The 25,000-nt window shown below is 49.8% G+C and overlaps 1 protein-coding gene across 3 annotated transcripts in view; it reads right to left on the reverse strand.

Annotated features, from left to right (window-relative positions):
* The window catches only part of LOC147027562 (MAGUK p55 subfamily member 2-like), a 745,773-nt gene that overhangs the window by 589,776 nt on the left and 130,997 nt on the right, over positions 1-25,000 (reverse strand). The window contains exon 1 of one of the 3 annotated variants that reach the window (XM_085877070.1): positions 19,282-19,829. The exons of the other annotated variants lie outside the window; for them this stretch is intronic. The gene's annotated coding sequence lies outside the window, so the exon portion shown is untranslated. Of the gene's footprint in view, positions 1-19,281; positions 19,830-25,000 lie in introns of those variants that run through there. 3 annotated transcript variants of the gene reach the window in all.

Here is a 25,000-nt window from a genome sequence, read left to right on the forward strand (position 1 = left end):
CCCTCTGCGCGTGTGAGTGTGTGTGTGGGTGTCTGTCCGTCACTCAGCGCGTGTGTGTGTGTGTGTGTGTGTCTGTCCGTCCCTCTGCGCGTGTGTGTGTGTGTGTGTGTGTCTGTCCGTCCCTCTGCGAGTGTGTGTGTGTGTGTGTGTGTGTCTTTCCGGCCCTCTGCGCGTGTGTGTGTGTGTGTGTGTGTCTGTCCGTCCCTCTGCGCGTGTGTGTGTGTGTGTGTGTGACTGTCCGTCCCTCTGCGCGTGTGTGTGTGTGTGTGTGTGTCTGTCCGTCCCTCTGCGCGTGTGTGTGTGTGTGTGTGTGTGTCTGTCCGTCCCTCTGCGCGTGTGTGTGTGTGTGTGTGTGTGTCTGTCCGTCCCTCTGCGCGTGTGTGTGTGTGTGTGTGTGTCTGTCCGTCCCTCTGCGCGTGTGTGTGTGTGTGTGTGTCTGTCCGTCCCTCTGCGCGTGTGTGTGTGTGTGCGTGTGTCTGTCCGTCCCTCTGCGCGTGTCTGTCCGTCCCTCTGCGCGTGTCTGTCCGTCCCTCTGCGCGTGTCTGTCCGTCCCTCTGCGCGTGTCTGTCCGTCCCTCTGCGCGTGTCTGTCCGTCCCTCTGCGCGTGTCTGTCCGTCCCTCTGCGCGTGTCTGTCCGTCCCTCTGCGCGTGTCTGTCCGTCCCTCTGCGCGTGTCTGTCCGTCCCTCTGCGCGTGTCTGTCCGTCCCTCTGCGCGTGTCTGTCCGTCCCTCTGCGCGTGTCTGTCCGTCCCTCTGCGCGTGTCTGTCCGTCCCTCTGCGCGTGTCTGTCCGTCCCTCTGCGCGTGTCTGTCCGTCCCTCTGCGCGTGTCTGTCCGTCCCTCTGCGCGTGTCTGTCCGTCCCTCTGCGCGTGTCTGTCCGTCCCTCTGCGCGTGTCTGTCCGTCCCTCTGCGCGTGTCTGTCCGTCCCTCTGCGCGTGTCTGTCCGCCCCTCTGCGCGTCTGTCCGCCCCTCTGCGCGTCTGTCCGTCCCTCTGCGCGTGTCTGTCCGTCCCTCTGCGCGTGTCTGTCCGCCCCTCTGCGCGTCTGTCCGCCCCTCTGCGCGTCTGTCCGCCCCTCTGCGCGTCTGTCCGCCCCTCTGCGCGTCTGTCCGCCCCTCTGCGCGTCTGTCCGCCCCTCTGCGCGTCTGTCCGCCCCTCTGCGCGTCTGTCCGCCCCTCTGCGCGTCTGTCCGCCCCTCTGCGCGTCTGTCCGCCCCTCTGCGCGTCTGTCCGCCCCTCTGCGCGTCTGTCCGCCCCTCTGCGCGTCTGTCCGCCCCTCTGCGTGTCTGTCCGCCCCTCTGCGTGTCTGTCCGCCCCTCTGCGTGTCTGTCCGCCCCTCTGCGTGTCTGTCCGCCCCTCTGCGTGTCTGTCCGCCCCTCTGCGTGTCTGTCCGCCCTCTGCGTGTCTGTCCGCCCCTCTGCGTGTCTGTCTGCCCTTCTGCGTGTCTGTCCGCCCCTCTGCGTGTCTGTCCGCCCCTCTGCGTGTCTGTCCGCCCCTCTGCGTGTCTGTCCGCCCCTCTGCGTGTCTGTCCGCCCCTCTGCGTGTCTGTCCGCCCCTCTGCGTGTCTGTCCGCCCCTCTGCGTGTCTGTCCGCCCCTCTGCGTGTCTGTCCGCCCTCTGCGTGTCTGTCCGCCCCTCTGCGTGTCTGTCCGCCCCTCTGCGTGTCTGTCCGCCCCCTCTGCGTGTCTGTCCGCCCCCTCTGCGTGTCTGTCCGCCCTCTGCGTGTCTGTCCGCCCTCTGCGTGTCTGTCCGCCCCTCTGCGTGTCTGTCCGCCCTCTGCGTGTCTGTCCGCCCCTCTGCGTGTCTGTCCGCCCCTCTGCGTGTCTGTCCGCCCTCTGCGTGTCTGTCCGCCCCTCTGCGTGTCTGTCCGCCCCTCTGCGTGTCTGTCCGCCCCTCTGCGTGTCTGTCCGCCCCTCTGCGTGTCTGTCCGCCCCTCTGCGTGTCTGTCCGCCCCTCTGCGTGTCTGTCCGCCCTCTGCGTGTCTGTCCGCCCCTCTGCGTGTCTGTCCGCCCCTCTGCGTGTCTGTCCGCCCCTCTGCGTGTCTGTCCGCCCCTCTGCGTGTCTGTCCGCCCCTCTGCGTGTCTGTCCGCCCCTCTGCGTGTCTGTCCGCCCCTCTGCGTGTCTGTCCGCCCCCTCTGCGTGTCTGTCCGCCCCTCTGCGTGTCTGTCCGCCCCTCTGCGTGACTGCCCGGCCCTCTGCGGGTCTGTCCGCCCCTCTGCGGGTCTGTCCGCCCCTCCGCGGGGCTGTCCGCCCCCCTGCGTGTCTGTCCGCCCCTCTGCGTGTCTGTCCGCCCTCTGCGTGTCTGTCCGCCCCTCTGCGTGTCTGTCCGCCCCTCTGCGTGTCTGTCCGCCCCTCTGCGTGTCTGTCCGCCCCTCTGCGTGTCTGTCCGCCCCTCTGCGTGTCTGTCCGCCCCTCTGCGTGTCTGTCCGCCCCTCTGCGTGTCTGTCCGCCCCTCTGCGTGTCTGTCCGCCCCTCTGCGTGTCTGTCCGCCCCTCTGCGTGTCTGTCCGCCCCTCTGCGTGTCTGTCCGCCCCTCTGCGTGTCTGTCCGCCCCTCTGCGTGTCTGTCCGCCCCTCTGCGTGTCTGTCCGCCCCTCTGCGTGTCTGTCCGCCCCTCTGCGTGTCTGTCCGCCCTCTGCGTGTCTGTCCGCCCCTCTGCGTGTCTGTCCGCCCCTCTGCGTGTCTGTCCGCCCCTCTGCGTGTCTGTCCGCCCCTCTGCGTGTCTGTCCGCCCCTCTGCGTGTCTGTCCGCCCCTCTGCGTGTCTGTCCGCCCCTCTGCGTGTCTGTCCGCCCCTCTGCGTGTCTGTGTCCGCCCTCTGCGTGTCTGTCCGCCCCTCTGCGTGTCTGTCCGCCCCTCTGCGTGTCTGTCCGCCCCTCTGCGTGTCTGTCCGCCCCTCTGCGTGTCTGTCCGCCCCTCTGCGTGTCTGTCCGCCCTCTGCGTGTCTGTCCGCCCCTCTGCGTGTCTGTCCGCCCCTCTGCGTGTCTGTCCGCCCCCTCTGCGTGTCTGTCCGCCCCTCTGCGTGTCTGTCCGCCCCTCTGCGTGTCTGTCCGCCCCTCTGCGTGTCTGTCCGCCCCTCTGCGTGTCTGTCCGCCCCTCTGCGTGTCTGTCCGCCCCTCTGCGTGTCTGTCCGCCCCTCTGCGTGTCTGTCCGCCCCTCTGCGTGTCTGTCCGCCCCTCTGCGTGTCTGTCCGCCCCTCTGCGTGTCTGTCCGCCCCTCTGCGTGTCTGTCCGCCCCTCTGCGTGTCTGTCCGCCCCTCTGCGTGTCTGTCCGCCCCTCTGCGTGTCTGTCCGCCCCTCTGCGTGTCTGTCCGCCCCTCTGCGTGTCTGTCCGCCCCTCTGCGTGTCTGTCCGCCCCTCTGCGTGTCTGTCCGCCCCTCTGCGTGTCTGTCCGCCCCTCTGCGTGTCTGTCCGCCCCTCTGCGTGTCTGTCCGCCCCTCTGCGTGTCTGTCCGCCCCTCTGCGTGTCTGTCCGCCCCTCTGCGTGTCTGTCCGCCCCTCTGCGTGTCTGTCCGCCCTCTGCGTGTCTGTCCGCCCCTCTGCGTGTCTGTCCGCCCTCTGCGTGTCTGTCCGCCCCTCTGCGTGTCTGTCCGCCCCTCTGCGTGTCTGTCCGCCCTCTGCGTGTCTGTCCGCCCCTCTGCGTGTCTGTCCGCCCCTCTGCGTGTCTGTCCGCCCCTCTGCGTGTCTGTCCGCCCCTCTGCGTGTCTGTCCGCCCCTCTGCGTGTCTGTCCGCCCCTCTGCGTGTCTGTCCGCCCCTCTGCGTGTCTGTCCGCCCCTCTGCGTGTCTGTCCGCCCCTCTGCGTGTCTGTCCGCCCTCTGCGTGTCTGTCCGCCCTCTGCGTGTCTGTCGGCCCGTCTGCGTGTCTCTCCGCCCCTCTGCGTGTCTGTCCGCCCCTCTGCGTGTCTGTCCGCCCCTCTGCGTGTCTGTCCGCCCCTCTGCGTGTCTGTCCGCCCCTCTGCGTGTCTGTCCGCCCTCTGCGTGTCTGTCCGCCCTCTGCGTGTCTGTCCGCCCCTCTGCGTGTCTGTCCGCCCCTCTGCGTGTCTGTCCGCCCCTCTGCGTGTCTGTCCGCCCTCTGTGTGTCTGTCCGCCCTCGTGTCTGTCCGCCCCTCTGTGTCTGTCCGCCCCCTCTGTCCGCCCTCTGTGTGTCTGTCTGTGTGTCTGTCCGCCCTCTGTGTGTCTGTCCGCCCCTCTGTGTGTCTGTCCGCCCCTCTGTGTGTCTGTCCGCCCCTCTGTGTGTCTGTCCGCCCTCTGTGTGTCTGTCCGCCCTCTGTGTGTCTGTCCGCCCCTCTGTGTGTCTGTCCGCCCTCTGTGTGTCTGTCCGCCCCTCTGTGTGTCTGTCCGCCCCTCTGTGTGTCTGTCCGCCCCTCTGTGTGTCTGTCCGCCCTCTGTGTGTCTGTCCGCCCCTCTGTGTGTCTGTCCGCCCCTCTGTGTGTCTGTCCGCCCTCTGTGTGTCTGTCCGCCCCTCTGTGTGTCTGTCCGCCCCTCTGTGTGTCTGTCCGCCCCTCTGTGTGTCTGTCCGCCCCTCTGTGTGTCTGTCCGCCCCTCTGTGTGTCTGTCCGCCCCTCTGTGTGTCTGTCCGCCCCTCTGTGTGTCTGTCCGCCCTCTGTGTGTCTGTCCGCCCCTCTGTGTGTCTGTCCGCCCCTCTGTGTGTCTGTCCGCCCTCTGTGTGTCTGTCCGCCCCTCTGTGTGTCTGTCCGCCCCTCTGTGTGTCTGTCCGCCCCTCTGTGTGTCTGTCCGCCCCTCTGTGTGTCTGTCCGCCCCTCTGTGTGTCTGTCCGCCCCTCTGTGTGTCTGTCCGCCCCTCTGTGTGTCTGTCCGCCCCTCTGTGTGTCTGTCCGCCCCTCTGTGTGTCTGTCCGCCCCTCTGTGTGTCTGTCCGCCCTCTGTGTGTCTGTCCGCCCCTCTGTGTGTCTGTCCGCCCCTCTGTGTGTCTGTCCGCCCCTCTGTGTGTCTGTCCGCCCCTCTGTGTGTCTGTCCGCCCCTCTGTGTGTCTGTCCGCCCCTCTGTGTGTCTGTCCGCCCCTCTGTGTGTCTGTCCGCCCCTCTGTGTGTCTGTCCGCCCCTCTGTGTGTCTGTCCGCCCCTCTGTGTGTCTGTCCGCCCTCTGTGTGTCTGTCCGCCCCTCTGTGTGTCTGTCCGCCCCTCTGTGTGTCTGTCCGCCCTCTGTGTGTCTGTCCGCCCCTCTGTGTGTCTGTCCGCCCCTCTGTGTGTCTGTCCGCCCCTCTGTGTGTCTGTCCGCCCCTCTGTGTGTCTGTCCGCCCTCTGTGTGTCTGTCCGCCCCTCTGTGTGTCTGTCCGCCCCTCTGTGTGTCTGTCCGCCCCTCTGTGTGTCTGTCCGCCCCTCTGTGTGTCTGTCCGCCCCTCTGTGTGTCTGTCCGCCCCTCTGTGTGTCTGTCCGCCCCTCTGTGTGTCTGTCCGCCCCTCTGTGTGTCTGTCCGCCCCTCTGTGTGTCTGTCCGCCCTCTGTGTGTCTGTCCGCCCTCTGTGTGTCTGTCCGCCCCTCTGTGTGTCTGTCCGCCCCTCTGTGTGTCTGTCCGCCCTCTGTGTGTCTGTCCGTCCCTCTGTGTGTCTGTCCGCCCCTCTGTGTGTCTGTCCGCCCCTCTGTGTGTCTGTCCGCCCTCTGTGTGTCTGTCCGTCCCTCTGTGTGTCTGTCCGCCCCTCTGTGTGTCTGTCCGCCCTCTGTGTGTCTGTCCGTCCCTCTGTGTGTCTGTCCGCCCTCTGTGTGTCTGTCCGCCCCTCTGTGTGTCTGTCCGCCCTCTGTGTGTCTGTCCGTCCCTCTGTGTGTCTGTCCGCCCCTCTGTGTGTCTGTCCGCCCTCTGTGTGTCTGTCCGCCCTCTGTGTGTCTGTCCGCCCCTCTGTGTGTCTGTCCGCCCCTCTGTGTGTCTGTCCGTCCCTCTGTGTGTCTGTCCGTCCCTCTGTGTGTCTGTCCGTCCCTCTGTGTGTCTGTCCGCCCCTCTGTGTGTCTGTCCGCCCCTCTGTGTGTCTGTCCGCCCCTCTGTGTGTCTGTCCGCCCCTCTGTGTGTCTGTCCGCCCCTCTGTGTGTCTGTCCGCCCCTCTGTGTGTCTGTCCGCCCCTCTGTGTGTCTGTCCGCCCCTCTGTGTGTCTGTCCGTCCCTCTGTGTGTCTGTCCGCCCCTCTGTGTGTCTGTCCGCCCCTCTGTGTGTCTGTCCGTCCCTCTGTGTGTCTGTCCGTCCCTCTGTGTGTCTGTCCGTCCCTCTGTGTGTCTGTCCGTCCCTCTGTGTGTCTGTCCGTCCCTCTGTGTGTCTGTCCGTCCCTCTGTGTGTCTGTCCGTCCCTCTGTGTGTCTGTCCGTCCCTCTGTGTGTCTGTCCGTCCCTCTGTGTGTCTGTCCGTCCCTCTGTGTGTCTGTCCGTCCCTCTGTGTGTCTGTCCGTCCCTCTGTGTGTCTGTCCGTCCCTCTGTGTGTCTGTCCGTCCCTCTGTGTGTCTGTCCGTCCCTCTGTGTGTCTGTCCGTCCCTCTGTGTGTCTGTCCGCCCCTCTGTGTGTCTGTCCGTCCCTCTGTGTGTCTGTCCGCCCCTCTGTGTGTCTGTCCGCCCCTCTGTGTGTCTGTCCGCCCCTCTGTGTGTCTGTCCGCCCCTCTGTGTGTCTGTCCGCCCCTCTGTGTGTCTGTCCGTCCCTCTGTGTGTCTGTCCGCCCCTCTGTGTGTCTGTCCGCCCTCTGTGTGTCTGTCCGCCCTCTGTGTGTCTGTCCGCCCTCTGTGTGTCTGTCTCTCTCTCTCTCTCTCTCTCTCTCTCTCTCTCTCTCTCTCTCTCTCTCTCTCTCTCTCTCTCTCTCTCTCTCTCTCTATTTATTTATTTATTTGCTGACGACGCCACACTCTGCCGTGACATCCCTCATCCGTCAGATATGCAGGCTGCAGCCTCTTCACTCTCTCCAGACCTTGAAAAAAAAAATCACAAGATAGTAAAAACGACCCAAATCCTGGATCACTGCTCACCTCAACTCATTTGTTCCTCTTTTTTTTCCCACCTGTGGCATCAACTTTCACATCCTCTTCAATCTCATTCTTCCCTCGAGGTCTTCAAGACAACTGTTCACCACCATCTCAGGTTGTCCCCAATCCAAAACCATGATCTTCTCTCCCCTCTTTTACCCCACCAAATTCTCCAGTTTTTTCCTCCTTGGTTTGTCTGTTACGCCCTAAACTATCAAGTGTGCTTGTTCTTCCATGAGCCAAAACCATGGATACAATTTCTATATATATATATATATATAAAAAAAAAAATATATATATATATATATATATATATTATACAATGCAGTTTTTAAGTAATTGTTAATATTTGAAAGTGTACTCATTATTTGCAGAAAAAACTAGAATGGCAATCGGTAGAGCACATACCTCTGCCAGACTGAATAGTTTACATTTTGTATCTCACCGATCGGCCGGATTTGGATCTGGATCTGAACTAAAATCGAATCGGCATATTTTTTGTCTCATCCAAAAACAACTTTTTGAAATAACATGCTATATATCGTTTTTGGCCCCATCTCTCAATGGAGAAGAATAAGTTGTAAATAAGTTTTTAAAATCTCGTATCCGGATCAAGATTCATATCTTCACCAAAATCGAATTGATTTGTCCTTGTCACACACAAAATGTGTCCACCAAGTTTCTCCAAATCTGCCCAGAACATTTTCAGAAATCATGCTCGAGATCATTTTATGAGCCTGGTGTTGGCTTAATGGTTTTGGTGGTGGCCTCGGGATCCCAGTTATGGATCCGAGGGTCCTGAGTTCAAATCCCACTTGGCTGCTGAATTAATACCAGATGGGGTTGACTCTGCCTGTCATCCTTCTGAGGTTGGCAAAATGAATGCCAGCTTGCTGGGGTGATTGAGCTGTTCAAGTATTCTGTGTTTGTGTGGTGACCTGTCAAGGATTGTGCCCAATAGCCAGTAGACTGCATTGGCAGCAGCGACACTGTACAGAGTGTGGTCCCACTGGATGGATATTGTTTTTGGCCCTCTCACTCAATGATGAAGAACGACTTTAAAAATTCTAGTATCTGGATCCAGATTCGGATCTTCACCAAAATATAATCAGTTCTTCCTTGTCACACACCCTTGAACCTGTCCATCATGTTTTGTCTAAATCCATCCATAACTCCATGATATCACGCCATATATATCGTTTTTGGCCCTGTCCCTCAATGGTGAAGAATAACTTTTGAAATTCTCATATCTGGAGATTTGCACTCCGGCCACCGTAAAACCCTTCATTCCGCAAAACGCAAAAACGCAAAAAAATCTGAAAACCCACTCCGTGGGAGTACCTCCTGTGCAGCTTCCCTTCGCAGGGCAGCTCACCGGATGACGGGATTGGGGCAAAGCCTTCGGGACCCCCAATCTTTGATAGGAGGGAAACCACGGGGTAACATCCCTGGGTCAGATTGCGGGAGAGTGTGTCGGAGTGGTGCTGAGGTGTCGTCCACCAGACGGCGGTCTCCTTGGGTTAACCTGAGGCGGTCCCTTCGGGTGGGTGCCTGGAATGTCCTATCCCTAAGAGAGGATGATCACCTGTCTCTGTTATCATCTGAGCTCAAGCGTTTGGACATCGGGATTGCAGCTCTCTCTGAGGTTCGGAGACCGGATTGCGGCGAGATAATGGTGGGTGGTTACACCTACTATTGGTCTGGTCGCTCTGATGGTTACCATACCCAAGGAGTTGCTGTAGCTGTGTCCAATAAGCTGACCCCAATGATAATTGAGGTAACACCGGTCAACGAGCGTATTATGAGATTAAGGATTCGTCACTCCTTAGGTGTCATTTCCCTGGTCTCTGTTTATGCTCCGACTGAGGCGAGTGATCTCACCGTGAAGGATGCATTCTACGCCACGCCGGAAGTCTGTGGTTGATCAGTGCCCCAGACGAGATACACTTCTAGTCTTGGGGGATTTCATTGCATCGACTGGAACTGATAGGGACGGTTATGAGGTGTGTGTGTTGGTCCCCATGGGTCAGGAACTATGAACCAGAATAGCACTAAGTTCCTTGACTTTGCAAGAAGTCATGGACTTAGGGTGGCTTGGTTCATGGTTTCAGCGCCCACAAGCTCATCGCTGACTTGGTATTCCAACGCTGGCGTGTGTGGCAAAGGAGATTGACCATGTCCTCATTGACGGTCGTTGGAGGATGATCCAGAACTGCAGGGTCTACTGGAGTGCTCAGTTCCTCAATACTGACCACAGGCTTGTTGTAGCAACTCTAAAGCTGCACCTTAAATCCTGGAGAATGGTACCATCCCAGCTGAGACTGGATGTTGCCAAGCTCAGGGATGAGAGAGTAGCTGAGGAGTTTGCGAACAGGCTGAGTGGACACTTGGGGGGTCTGGGTGCTTTGGGGGGTCCTGAAGAGTTGTGGAGCGCCTTGAAGACCACCGTCCTTGATGTTGCCGGTGGATGCCTTGGAGCTCACCGCAGGGCAAAGAAGAATTTTGTCTCTCAAGGGACACTGGATACCATTGACCAGAGTCGCAGGGCCAGGCTGAATGGCAGAGCTGAGCTGTTCAGGGAGCTGAGGCGTAAAACTGTACGTGCACTGAGGGTGGACAAGGAGGCCTATGTGCGAGGAATCTGTGAGGGGGTAGAGCATCACCTGTGGACAGGTGATTCTCGTCCCGCTTACAGGGGAATTCGCGCACATGCTCATCCAAGCCCATCCCTCGGAGCACTACAGTTCGAGCAGAGAGTGGTAGGCTCTTGACAGAGGAGTCTGAAGTGAAGGCCCGCTGGGCCGAAGTTACTTTGAGCGGTTGTACCAGGCTGATCCCCTCAACTGTCGAGTTGACGTCAAGGGTGTTACAATCCCTGTTGCTGACCTCGAATCAACTGTGGTCCACCTACGCTGTGGAAACACGGGCTGCAGTGAACCAGTTGAAACGGGGCAAAGCTCCAGGGATCTGTGGCATCCATGCCGAACTTCTCAAGGCTGGTGGAAATGCTGCACTCGTGTCGTTGCATGCAGTTTTGTGCTCTGCCTGGAACACAGGCATCATCCCAACTGACTGGAAGAGGGGCCTTGTTGTCCCTCTCTGGAAAGGGAAGGGTGATCGCCAAGACTGCAACAACTACCGAGGGGTGACGCTGCTCTCAGCGCCGGGCAAGGTCTTTGCTCGGATAATTCTCAATAGAGTTCGCCACCATCTACTTGAGCACCAGCGAGCAGAGCAGTCAGACTTACACCAAAGAGGTCAACGATTGACCGTATCTCAGACCCCGTGTCCTCACCGAACGCAGACGAGAGTTTCAGCAGGGGCTGCTTGCAGCCTATGTTGATCTCTGTAAAGCGTTCGATTCAGTGAATCGGGATGTCCTCTGGAGGATTCTTGGTCTTCGTGGGGTGCCACCAAAACTGATCGATCTGATGTCTGAACTCTACTCTGGTACTGAGAGTGCTGTGAAGTGTGGTGGTACCATCTCTGACTTATTTCCAGTTGTTACTGGAGTTCGTCAGGGATGTGTACTTGCCCCCACACTTTTCAGCACTTGTATGGACTGGATTCGAGGGAGGATGTCGGAGAGATCAAGTTGCGGTGCGTCATTTGGGAATGTCAAGATCTCGGACCTTGACTTTGCAGATGATGCAGTCATCTTTGCGGAGACTTTAGATATCCTCTTGGGGGCCCTCGAGGTGCTGAATGAGGAGTCGGAGCCGTTGGGATTACGGGTTTCTTGGGTCAAAACTAAGATCCAGGCTTTCGGTGACATCTTGGATGCTGCTGTCCTGTCTGTGTCTGTTTGTGGTGAGGATGTTGAGGTCGTGGAGAGATTCACTTACCTTGGCAGTGATATTCATGTCTCTGCTGGCTGCGAGTCAGAGGTCAATAGACGTCTGGGTCGGGCCTGGGGAGTCATGGATTCACTGGATCATGGGGTGTGGCGCTGCCGGTACCTGTGCGGGAGGACGAAAGTCCGAGTCTTCAGGTCCTTGGTACTTCCAGTCTTGCTCTATGGGTGCGAGACTTGGACTCTGACCAAGGATCGAGACGGAGACTTAATTCCTTTGGTACCAGGTCTCTTCGGAGAATCCTTGGCTATCGCTGGTCGGATTTTGTGTCCAACGAGCGGTTGCTGAGAGAGACTCGGATGAGATTTGTTACCTGCATAGTCCGTGAGCGTCAGTTGCGGCTGTATGGACATGTGGCTCGTTTTCCTGACTCTGATCCTGCTCACCAGATTCTCTCAGCGAGGGAGTCTCATGAGTGGAGGAGGCCAGTGGGTCGACCACGTGCCTCATGGTTGCAACAGGTTGACCATCATCTCAAGGAGATGGGGATGGGCCTGGCATCTGCCTGGGGGATGGCCAGACGGAGGCCCCTGGAGTACCGGCGGAAAGTGGACGCAGTGACGTGCTGTTCTGGCACATGCTCCCATACCTGACCTGACCATATCTGGATCTTCACCAAAATCTAATCATTACCTCCACCACCGAAGGTGAAGGAGGTTATGTTTTCACCCCTTTCTATCTGTTTGTCTGTTTATTTGTTTGTTTGTTTGTGTCCAGGATATCTCAAAAAGTTGTCGACAGATCTGGATGAAATTTGGTGGATATGTTCGGTGTTTGACAAGGACGAACTGATTAAATTTTGGTGAAGATCTGGATTCGGATCCGGCGACTAGAATTTTGTGAAGTGATTCTTCACCATTGAGAGATATGGAAAAAACGATAAACAGCACAATATCTCAACAAGAGCGCAAGTGAGCACAATATACGCCCGAAAAAGTCTCTGTGACACACACACACACACACACACACACACACACACACACACACACACACACACACACACACACACACACACACACACACACACACACACACACGCACACGCACGCATGCACACACACAATTATATATTCAAACACGTCAATTTATGAAGAATAAGAAGGTATATACAGAATTGTGCTATGACATGGAAAACGGCATCCTGGTTGCAATGGCAACCACTTCAGATGACGAACGTATGTCGCGACACACCGTCTCCACAGTCTGCACCTATGTACCAAATATGAAACGTGAAAGTTGAAAACTTTGGGAGTTTGAGTGCAGACAGGAACGGACGGACAGACAGACAGACAGACAGACAGACAGACAGACAGCGACCGGTATCACATAATATGCCCCGATATATATATATATATATATATATATATATATATATATATATACATATATATATACATATATATATATATATATATATACATACATATACACATACATACATATATACACATATATATATATACATACATATATATATATATATATATATACATACATATATATATACATATATATATATATATATATATACATATATACATATACATATATACATACATATACATATATATATACATATACATATATACATATACATATATACATACATATATACATATATATATATACATACATATATATACATATATATATATATATATATATATATATATATATATATACATACATACATACATATATATATATACATACATATATATATATATATACATACATATATATACATACATACATGCATACATACATATAAATACATACATATATATATACATATACATACATATACATACATACATATATATATATATATATATATACACATATACATACATATATATATATATATATATATATATATATATATATATATATATATACATACATATATACATACATATTTATATACATATATATATATATACATACATATATATATATACATACATATATACATACATATATATACATATATCGGGCGTATAAAAAGTTGTGGATGGATTCGGATGAAACTGGGTGGACACGTTGGGTATGTGACCAAGACTTTGGTGAAGATCCGAATCTGGATGTGGATACGAGAATTATATAATTTCCAAAGTGATTCTTCACCATTGAGAGATCTGGCCAAAAACGATATATAGCATGATATTTCAAAAATGTACTGGGCCCGATATGTTCTCGTGGATCAGGCATTGCATTGTGGAGGTATGCACTCCACAGAATGCCTGTCTAGTTTTGTCCTTGTTGCACTCCCAACCTCTCCACTAATTATTGCTCAGACCTGCCCACAACTTTTTGAGATACCCTGTTCACAAACAAACAAACAAACAGACAGACAGGGGTGAAAACAACCTCCATCCACCTTCAGTGGCAGAGGTAATAAATCAACCAGGTGTTTCAATAGCCAGCAACTAAAGCAATGTAATTCATTGCAAGGAGTTATCATTATCAGTAAGGAATGCATTGCATGACAGACTATATTTGTTGGATCAAATAATTTCATTTATCTTCAGTTGTTCTTTGCAGCTAATTAGCTACGATGAGGAAAAGGGCAAGTTTACACGATATCTGAATTAAGCATATGCAGCAGAGTCTGGGGCAAATTAGAAAGCCTATTTCCTGCCAAGAATGCATTAATATGTAAATCAAATGCATAGATTAGCAATAACTTCTTCCCCCTCCTCCAACCCACCCTAAAAATATGTAATTATATCTCAACTTATAATAGTGTTCTCTCTCTTTATAGATAGATATCGATATACATATATACACATATACAATACATACGTACGTACATACATACATACGTTCATACATACGTACGTACATACATACATACATACGTAGTACAAGTCAGAAAAATAACATGTTGTAACTCGAAGGGCACATGGCAGAACACCAGGCTTAGTTTATGTTTTGTATCCCAATGATAGGCCAGACCTGGATTCAGACCTGAACTAAAATTTAATGAGCTTGTCCTTGTCACCAAACCAACTCATTCACCAAGTTTTGTCCGAATCTGTCCCAAACTTTTTAGCCGCGTCACGTTGCGAACGAATCATTTCGAACGAACGTCTTCACAAAAATCGAATCATTTCGTCCTTGTCACATACCCAAGCTCTTCACAAAATTTCGTCCAAATCCATCAACAACTTTTTGAGATATTTTGTTCACAAACAAACAAAGACAGACAGGGGTGAAAACATAACCTCCTTGCACCTTCGGTGGCAGAGGGAAAAATGAAAAACACGTGAAGTGATGGAGTCATCTCTCTATCATCTCCATATAAAAAAAAACATCACTTTTGGAGTCATCTCTTTGTTTTGTGTAACAACATGGCAGAATTTTTCCTTACCCCCTCCTTTTCTGCACCTCCCGTTCTATCCTCTCCCCATACTCCTATACCCTCTGAACATTCCTCCCCTTCTCACCGAAACTCCACTCGGCTCCATTTCTTCTCCTATCATCATACGTCGTCTTCTTCTCCTCAATTCACTACTCTCCATCTACACATACATAATAAAGAGATACCTCCCATTCCTGTCTTCTTTCCTTCTGCTCCTTTATTCAATGTCGGCATTTCCTATTTCTTCCCTCCACACCCTGTGTAAGTAATAAAGATGCATAATAAGGGGGTCACATGATCATGTATATTTACAGCAGGAAGAAGTACTGCATGGTTTGCTTAAACAATAGAATACATACAGTATTTGGAAAGGTGACTTTGGAATGCTCTTTTTAATAATTGGTATGACCACCTGTGAACCTCAATGAAAGCATCAGCAGACAAAGCAGTTTATTGGCAAAGGTTATGCTGGATGGTTTGTCATTGCCTTCTCAACATTGTTTGTCCATGCTCTACATTTTTTAATGAGCGTCAAGGAAGAAAACGGCAAATACCATTGTTAAAGTCACTGATAAGACTCGGACGGGTTTTGAACAAACGACCTCCCAGACTCAGAGTGGAAGAATTACATGGCAGCAACGTACACCTGAACTGGTTCTTGGATACCTGTCTACGTGCCAATGTAAGAACAAAATTAAAGAAACTATATATATATATATACATATACATACAGACCCCAACTTGTCACACTCGACACACGAGGGATTCCCTCGTTAGATATCTCATGAGTAATTGTGTTTAGTCAGGTTACCTTTCCCTTGCATCAGGGGTGGGGAAAATGCGTTGTGAGTGTCAGCAGGTTCCATCTCCGTTGTGATTTCCTCCATTCTTGAGATCCCATCCATCCATCCCAGTCCCTCACCCTTTCTCTCTCAAACCTCACAAACCCCGTATTTTCCTGGAAATACCTCTCTTCATTTCACCCATTTCATTTCCTTCAGTCCTCAATCCCTTCAAATCCTTTTTTCCATCCTTCCCCCATGTACCTTCCAACAGTGTGAACCACACTGATACCAAAATCACACCATCACCACAATCACACCGTCACCACAATCACAGCTGACATTGACGCTGCGATTCCAATGGCGAGTTCGATGATGCTTCGATTCCAATGCTGAATTCCGTGATGTTGCGATTCCAATGGCAAATTCTGCGATGCTGCAGTGATGCAGGCGCCGCATGCAATGGCAAGCGAGGAACGTGACATCACACTGCGGCAAAGGAGAGCCGATTGAAAAATGGCATGAGCGGGTAGAGGGGTGCGACAACCACCTTTCCCTCCCTCAAATGGCAACAAACGATCCTTGGAAACAGCAGCTCCAAGCACATACACGCAATCGTACCAACACTGCAGCCACACAGAACTCACATTACCTTCCTCTCCCTTGCCTTCCCTCCACCTTTGGACCAACACAAGAATGCCTCTCCAAGAAGCCATCAAACTTCTCGACTGGTCTCACATCGGTAATTTCTCCAACATCAACTTATCCTGGAATTCTTTCAAAGAAACTTGCTCCCCCTCATGCACAGATTTATCCCCTCTCGTATTCAGCTGTCCTACCCTTCCTCCTGTCCTTGGTTCACTGAAGCTTGTGGTGAGGCAGTTGTCCTGAAACAACTTGCCTTTGCCTAATGGATAGCAAACCCAACTGAGGGTCATCTCAGTTCCTTTTATAAAGCTCGGAACAAGTGTGTCTGTTCCCTCAGGAGAGCCAGAAAACATCATCTTTCCAAGCTCAAGTCTGATCTCTCAAACCTCTTTCCATCCTCCAAATCCTGGTGGCACCGAATGAAATCTGTTTCTGGTGTATGTTCCCCCTCCATCCGCTCCTTTACCTCAAATGGCTGGACTGCTCATACCGCACGTGAAAAAGCTGAATGCCTAAACTCGGTGTTTCCATCAAAATCTTGTGTCCGAAACCCATCGCTTTCTCCACCCACCTTACCCAGTCGCACACAACTGTCCCTGGACTCTGTGTCCTTTTTCTCCTGAAAAGGTGGAGAGCTTGCTGTCAAACCTCGACTCAGATTCTGCAACCGGTTCAGATGGCATCAGCACACATGTCCAAAAAACCTGCTCCTCTGCTCTTGCTCACCCTCTCTCTGTTCTGTTCACCCTCTCATTTGGGAAAGATCATCTGCCATCTGCTTGGAAATCAGCAAACATCACTGCCCTGCACAAAAAAATGTGCAAAAACAGATCCCTGCAACGACAGATCAATCAGCCTTCTCCCAAACATCAGCAAGGTTATGGAATCCATCATCGCTTCAGACATCAAATCCTTCCTCTTCTCCAATGGCTTGATTTCTGATCATCAATTTGGTTTCAGACCAGGTCACTCTACCCTGGATATGCTGCTTCTGCTATCCCAACAATGGATGAAGGTCCTCAATGCCGGACATGAAATCAGAGCCATATCCCTGGATACATCATGTGCTTTTGACACACTCTGGCACCCTACCTGCTCACCAAACACTCTTCCTATGGTATCCAAGGTGAATCTCCACTCATGGCTCGCAGACTTCCTCTCCAGTCACAGTCAATGTGTGGCCCTAAATGGAGTTTTCATCCCCTCTTCCTGTCCAGGCTGGAGTTCCTCAAGGCAGCGTTCTGGGGCGTGTTCTTTTTCTGGTTTTCATCAGTGATCTATCCGACTGTCTGGAGAATCCTCTTTATGTCTTTGCTGATGACTCCACCATCTGCCGTACCATCTGTCATCCCTCAGACCGGCAAGCAGCAGCTTCTTTGCTCACTGCAGATCTGGATAAAATCACAAACCGGTCCAACACATGGAACATGTCTTTCAATCCGGACAAGTCTCACACTCTCACGATGTCTCTCCGAAGGGACCGTTTGGACCCCCCACCCCCACCCCCACCCAATCCACTTTCTCAACAATCCTCTGGAAGAAGTCCTTTCTTTCAAGCTTCTGGGTCTCACTATCTGCCATCACCTTTCCTGGGAAAGCCACATTCCAACCTGGCCTCCAAAGCCAGTCGCTGACTGGGAATCCTCTATCGTGCAAAGTCCTTCCTCAGCCCACATGAGCTCCTGACAACCTGCAAAGCTTTCGTCCACAGCCTGATAGGTTATTGCTCTCCACTCTCAGCTGGTGCTCCTGCCTCCCACCTTTCTCGACTTCACGCTGTGGAAACCAAGGTATTTCGGATCATTGGCATCTCCCGTGATGAGGCTGAATTTTTGGGCCTCTCACTCTCTCACCGCAGGCAGGTCGATGGTCTTTCTGTCTTCCACCATCTCCTCTCCGGTCTCGCCCCCCTTGCTCTGTCTGTGATTTGTCCGCACCATATGTCTGCAGGGTGCTCAAGGTCCGCCAACAACCAGGTTCTGGTAAAACTACCAAAATCACGAATCACTGCTCACCTTCACGCTTTCATCCCTCTTTTTCCCCGCCTTTGGAATCAACTCCCTCACTCTGTTCAATCCCATTCTTCCCTCCAGGCCTTCAAAACAGCTGTTCACCACCACCTCTTATCTTCCCCACCCAAATTCTCGATGTTTTCTGCCCCCATTAATCCACCCCAAACCCACCTCTATCAAATTCCCTGCTCAAATTCCCTGAAAGTCCCTGTAATGTCCATCTTGTGTTCCCCATGTTCCCCGCCCCATCCCTCTCCCTTCAACAGATCTCCTTATGTCTCTGTTCCTCACTGTTTTGTCCTTCCCACTCCCGCCCCTCTTGTCTCATTCCCTCCTTGCTATGTGTTGTGTGTTAGCTTTCATACAAGCCTCGACAAGGTATACAAATGCATATATATATATATACACATACGCACATGTATATGTATTTTATAAATACGAGTGTGTGGCCGTACGTGCAAAAAAAAATAAAAAATAAAAAAAAAACTTTCAAACAGCGTGCCAGAAACAACCACTCAGGCTGTTCTTTCGCTCTTGCGTGCCTGTACATGCAAAAAAAACCTTTCAAACCACGTGCCAGAAACAACCACACATCCGTTCTTTCGCTCTCGCGTGCCCGTACGTGCGTGGCCATACGTGCAAAAAAAATAAAAAATAAAAAACCTTTCAAACTGCGTGCCAGAAACAACAACCACACAGGCCATTCCTTCGCTCTCGCATGCCCGTACGTGTGTGGCCATACGTGCGTGCTCGTACGTGCGTGGCCATACGTGCGTGGCCGTACGTGCGTGGCCGTACGTGCGTGGCCGTACGTGCGTGGCTGCAAATGGAAAAAAAAAAACTTTGAAATCGCGTGCCAGAAACTTCACAGGCCGTTCCTTCGCTCTCACGTGCCCGTACGTGTGTGGCCGTACGTGCGTGGCCGTACGTGCAAAACAAACAAAAAAAAACGTTCAAAAAACCACACAGGCCGTTCCTTCACTCTCGTAAACGACAACTGGATCGGGGCATTGTGTTTATCTTTAAATGTGCATAAGAAATCGAGAAATTATTGGAATACAGTAAGTCATCACCATCTGGAAGCCCGTACGTTGTAACCTGAAATGGAGAACGCGGCTGAGGATCTCTTCCCCAATGGCCACGCCGACGCAGCAACGTGTCCTGTCATTGGTAACTAAATGGCGCCCTTTCCCCATCGGCCACGCCAACACAGCAACGTGTCCTGTCATTGGTTAGGTAAATAAATGGCCATAACTTGGGAACCACTTGTCCGATTAATATCAAACCTTGAAAAGGCACATCCTCAGGTCCCCAGCAATATACCTGGTAAGTTTCAATTAGATCGGAACAGTGGTTGTCGAGAAACAGCGGTCACGTGGTCACGTGGTGACACAGACACAGACACACAATACGTGCGTGTGTATGTATGCATAATATGTACACAGTAAAACTTCCTCCAACGTGGGGGATACGTTCTGGAACAACCTCGCGTTGGAGGAATTATTAAACGCATGGGGAAATGGGGGATATGTTCCAGGCTCCCAAAAAACTGACCCAAAAACAGCTTTTCTTGCTTTTTTTTTTTTTTTTTTTTTACGTTTCTTTGTGTGGAATGGTGTAGCATAATTAAATATACATTGAAATAAGTGTTAGTATCAGAACAGTACTGTATTAGAAAACAACTCACCTTGTCGTGAGGTGGTTGTTGGAGGTTTGGGTGACGATTTGCTGCTGGTGGAAGGGGTTGAAGTGCTGCTGAATTAGGCCCAATGAACACGCGCTTTGCCTTCTGTTTGAACTCCCTGTGAAGTTCCGTGTCGGGATTTATCTTCGGCCTTGTGTGCCGTCCTCATGGTTCATTCATTCAGGCCATGTTGCCTGGCCAAAGATGAAGCAGAAACTGAGGATAATTTATTCGGGATGTCAAGTTTGACCTCCATGGTCATTGTTTTCCTCGTTTTCTTTGTCTGGATGGTTCAAATGGGGTCTTTTGGGAGCTGTAACGATCGACGTGAGTTCACTTGATGGCGGCAGGTTTATTTATATACACACGCATCTATAATTTAATGTATACTGCTGCCGCTCGTGCATATCAATTAAAGTCATGAAGTAAAGTAATGAGGAAAAAAAAAGAATAAATCTTTGGGAAAACACCGGGCGTTTTTGTTTTTGTCACAATTCATCCAGAATGTAAATTGGAACTGCGATCATGATGGCGGCAGGTGGCGACTCACATCATCGTACAGAAAGTTAAATATTAATTAACACTTCTCCACACAAATGGGGGGGGGGGTTCTTTTTAGCCTTGTATTTTTGCCGAAGAAGACTTCCCTTGTGTGGACAGGGGTAAAGTACAGGACCGTAACAAGGAATAAGAATAAAATATAAATATTGGGGAAAACACCAGCCACGATCGCGTAAATGTGAAACACACCCTCGCGTTGGGGAGATTTGGACGCATTGAATTCAGCGTGTTACCTGGAAACCGCGTTGGAGGAAGTGTGTAATTATAATATATAATATAATAAATATAATTTTATTAATATATATATAATGGTATAGGCAAAGGCGAGAAGCGAACGTCGAATTTTTCTTTCATTCGCTTCTTAAATACATCAAATTAAAGTCTTTTTGCTATGAAAAAAATTAATATTACCTCAACATTACCTTCACAACAACTACACCGCCGAGAACAGGATCTTATCTGAAAAAAAAAATTCCTCAACATTACCTTCACAACGACAACTACACCGCCAAGAACAGGACCTCATCGAAAAAGTTAATGCAGTATAACCTCAACATTACCTTCACAACGACAACTACACCGCCAAGAACAGGATCTCATCTAAAAAAGTTAATACAGTATTACCTCAACATTACCTTCACAACGACACCTACACCGCCTAGAACAGGATCTCATCTAAAAAAGTTAATACAGTATTACCTCAACATTACCTTCACAACGACAACTACACCGCCTAGAACAGGATCTCATCTAAAAAAATAAATATAACCTCAACATTACCTTCACAATGACAACTACACCGCCAAGAACAGGATCTCATCTAAAAAAGTTAATACAGTATTACCTCAACATTACCTTCACAACGACAACTACACCGCCTAGAACAGGATCTCATCTAAAAAAGTTAATACAGTATTACCTCAACATTACCTTCACAACGACAACTACACCGCCTAGAACAGGATCTCATCTAAAAAAGTTAATACAGTATTACCTCAACATTACCTTCACAACGACAACTACACAGCCTCGAACAGGATCTCATCTAAAAAAATTAATATTACCTCAACATTATACATCAACATTACCTTCACAATGACAACTACACCGCCAAGAAAAGGATCTCATCTAAAAAAGTTAATGCAGTATTACCTCAACATTACCTTCACAACAACAACTACACCACCTCGAACAGGATCTCATCTCAAAAAGTTAATACAGTATTACCTCAAAATGACCTTCACAACAACAACGACACAGCCGAGAACAGGATCTCATCGAAAAAAGTTAATACAGTATTACCTCAACATCACCTTCACAACAACAACGACACAGCCGAGAACAGGATCTCATCGAAAAAAGTTAATACAGTATTACCTCAACATTACCTTCACAACAACAACGACACAGCCGAGAACAGGATCTCATCTAAAAAAAATAAATATTACCTCAACATTATATATCAACATTACCTTCACAACAACAACTACACCACCTAGAACAGGATCTCATCTAAAAAAAATAAATACGAGGAGTGAACATAGAATTCTTCTTACATTTGCTTCTGACTTTACCTGCAACTTGTTCACAACTGAAGACACAATTTCCGGTTACTTCGGCCTGGATTCGGGATCAGCGATCAAATAACGTAAATCACGATGAAAAATTATTTTTTGATGATGCGGGAGATATCTTTATTAAAATCAGTGGAGGAAATATACACCATGTCTGATATTATTTGGGTCTTTCATGTCTCCGACGATGCCTTTAGCTCCCAGCATGCATCATTCCCCATGGCAAAAACCGGAAACAAAAAAAACCAGAAACAAAACAAAAACGGAAGCAAAAGGGTCATAGGCAACGACACGGATTCACAATTGCCAGGTTATTGTGTTGTTTTTGTTGTTTCCTATTCTCTCATGTGCACGCGTGAAGCAATATTCACAAGATAGAAATAAAACCCAATCGTGTTTATACACCGCACAGCGTTTAACAACAATCGGAAGCAAAAGGTCATAGCGAACAACACGGATTCCAAATCGGCAGGGGTATTGTGTTGTTGTTGTTTCCTATTCTCTCACGTGCACGCTTTAAGTATGAAGCTCACAGCGTTTGCTATAAACTTTCCTGGTGTTGGCTTCGTGGTTTGGATGGTGGCTTGGGATCCTTGGATCCTGAGTTCAAGCCCTGTTGGCTCAGCTGATACCCCTCTGAGGTTGGTGAAATGAGTTTCAGTGGAACAGCCAAAAGGCTGCACACGAATGTAAGGGGTATTGATGGATTTATTTTAAAATCTCGTCTTTGTGTGGTGCAGGCATGATGGGCTTAATGGCCTCTTCAAGAGAGAAAAAGAGAGAAAAAGAGAGAAAAAGAGAGAAAAAGAGAGAAAAAGAGAGAAAAAAAGAGAGAAAAAAAGAGAGAGAAAAAGAGAGAAAAAAGAGAGAAAAAGAGAGAAAAAAGAGAGAAAAATAGAGAAAAAAGAGAGAAAAAGAGTGAAAAAGTGACAAAGAGCGAAAAAAGAGAAAAAGAGAGAAAAAGAGAGGAAAAGAGAGAAAAAAGAGAGAAAAAGAGAGAAAAAGAGAGAGACCGAGAGAAAAAGAGAGAAATAGAGAGAAAAAGAGAGAGAGAGAGAGAAAGAGAAAGAGAAAGAGAAAGAGAAAGAGAGAGACCGAGACCCTTGCACTTTTTTTTTTCATATAATGCACTATTTCTTCCAGAAAATTGTTGAAATTTAAAAATATTTTGGTATCCACAAATGTATGTCTGGTTTGTGGTGGAACAAAACAAAAAAAAGCTGAAAAAATTAAAAAATTTCTTTGTGAAAAACTTATTCCACACAGAAATCCAAAAATGGCCTGGACAATATTATTGGCACCTTTTAGAAGTTGTCAGAAATAATTAGATTTCAAGCAGGTGATTCTCCTTTACTTTAGAATTCAACTGACCTGTGGTGAGTTGCAGGTGCCTGCAAAATAAAAACCACTCATTCAACCGGTTTAAAGTGAGAAAAGGAGTCGTTCTGCTGTTTTGTGTCTGTCTATACCACAATGAGCATGGAGAAAAGAAAGAAAACCAGAGAATTGTCTGAGGAGGTCAGACACAAGATTGTGGCGAAGCATGGACAATCTCAAGGCTACAAGTCCATCTCCAGAGACCTTGATGTTCCTGTGTCCACCGTACGCAATGTTGTCAGGAAGTTTAAAGCCCACGGCACTGCAGCCAACCTCCCTGGACGTGACCGCAAGAGAAAACTTGATTGAAGATTGCAGAGAAGGATTGCTTTAATGGGGGAGAAAGCATCTTTATGAACTGCCAAACAGATTCAAGCTGACCTTCAGACACAAGGTACGACAGTTTCAACTCGCACCATCCGTCACCAACTCATTGAAATGGGGTTCTATGGTAGGAGACCCAGGAGGACCCCACTGCTGAGAGAGAGACAGAAGAAAGCCTGACTGAAGTTTGCCAAAATACACCTGAACAAGCCAAAATCCTTCTGGGAAACTGTCCTGTGAACAGATGAGACCAAATTACAGCTTTTTACGAAAGCACATCATCTCTTTGTTTGCAGAAAACAAAATGAAGCCTTCAAAGAAAGGAATGCCTTCCCAACAGTGAAACATGGAGGAGGTTCAGTGATGTTTTGGGGTTGCTGTGCTGCCTCTAGCACTGGGTGCCTTGAATGTGTACATGGCATCATGAAATCAGGAGATTACCAAAGAGGAATTTTGGAGCGCAATGTTCAACCTATTGTCAGAAAGCCGGATCTCCATCAAAGGTTATGGGTCTTGCAGCAGGACAATGACCCCAAACAAACTTCAATAAGCACCCAGGAATGGTTCAAGACATAACACTGGACTGTTCTGAAGTGGCCAGCAATGAGTCCAGATCTAAATCCCATTGAACACCTGTGGGGAGATCTGAAAACAGCAGTTGGGGGAAGGCACCCTTCAAATTTGGGAGAACTGGAGCAGTTTGCCAAGAAGAGTGGGTCAAACTACCAGTAGAGGTGTAGGAAGCTCATTCATCGCTATAGGAAGCGCTTCACTGCAGTCATTTTGTCCAAAGGCTGTGCGACCAAATATTAAGTCGAGGGTGTCAATAATTTTGTCAATGCCATTTCTTTTTATTTTCTGATTAAAAAGGAAATATTAAGTTCTGAATCAAAAACAAAGGTTCTGTAATATTAACAGTGAAATAAAAAATTGTGGAGACAAAATACTTTCGTAAATTTCAACTTATTTTTCGAGAAAATTGTGTTATTTGAAAAAAGTGAAAGGGTGACAATATTTTTGGCGATGACACATATTATATAGTTGCAGACCTGGGGTTGGGGGCAAAGACCATGAGGGGTGAACTACCTCGGGTTCACAACAGACTCTCCGGAATTGCAGGCCGTCACACAAGAATAACTGTGTGACGCGGTGGGTCTCTAATCAACCGTGAACGCCAATAACTCGACCACGTAATTTAGGATCCTCCTTCCAATGAATACCATATACCTAAAGGTCACGTGACCTAATTACTGGGGGACACGCCTTCGGTACGCACTTGCTCATACCGGATCACCTTACCAGATCAGATGCAGCCGAGCGGGACTGCTTAGCACATACTAGTTAGGAAACAGATTGTTTGGGGATAATGTCCTGGCTAAACGAGGGTGCAGGCCATGCTGAACCAATGAAAGAAAACACGAAAACGAGCTGGGAACATTTCTATGCAAAGCATTTATTTACAATCAAGCAAGGAAAAGTATGTGGCACATTGAATGGGGTTTAGTTTTTATGCACAGCAGGGGATAACAAGGAATTTGTGGGGTGTGGCAAAAGACAAACAATCAGTTTGCACAAGAGCAGACACAGAGCAGAGTTTTCCCATTATATCTTCTACAATCTTAATTTATGCAAGGACAGGTGCCATCTCACTCTCACACACACACACACACACACACACACACACACACACACACACACACACACACACACACACACACACACACACCTGAGGAAGATTAGATAGCCAGAGACAAAGAAAGCAGGTGAGGATAAACAAGCTCTCACTACTTGGTGCAGTCAGCAGAACAACGCAACCCAGAATGCTGAGGGAGAGGGAGGTGGGAGGAATACTGGTTGTGTCTAAGGTGTGGGAGTGAGAGGTGTGG

The sequence above is a fragment of the Eptatretus burgeri genome, chromosome 4 (assembly GCF_056783735.1).
Source record: "Eptatretus burgeri isolate ZD-2024b chromosome 4, Ebu_testis_v1, whole genome shotgun sequence".
In the NCBI taxonomy this organism is placed as follows: Eukaryota; Metazoa; Chordata; class Myxini; order Myxiniformes; family Myxinidae; genus Eptatretus; species Eptatretus burgeri.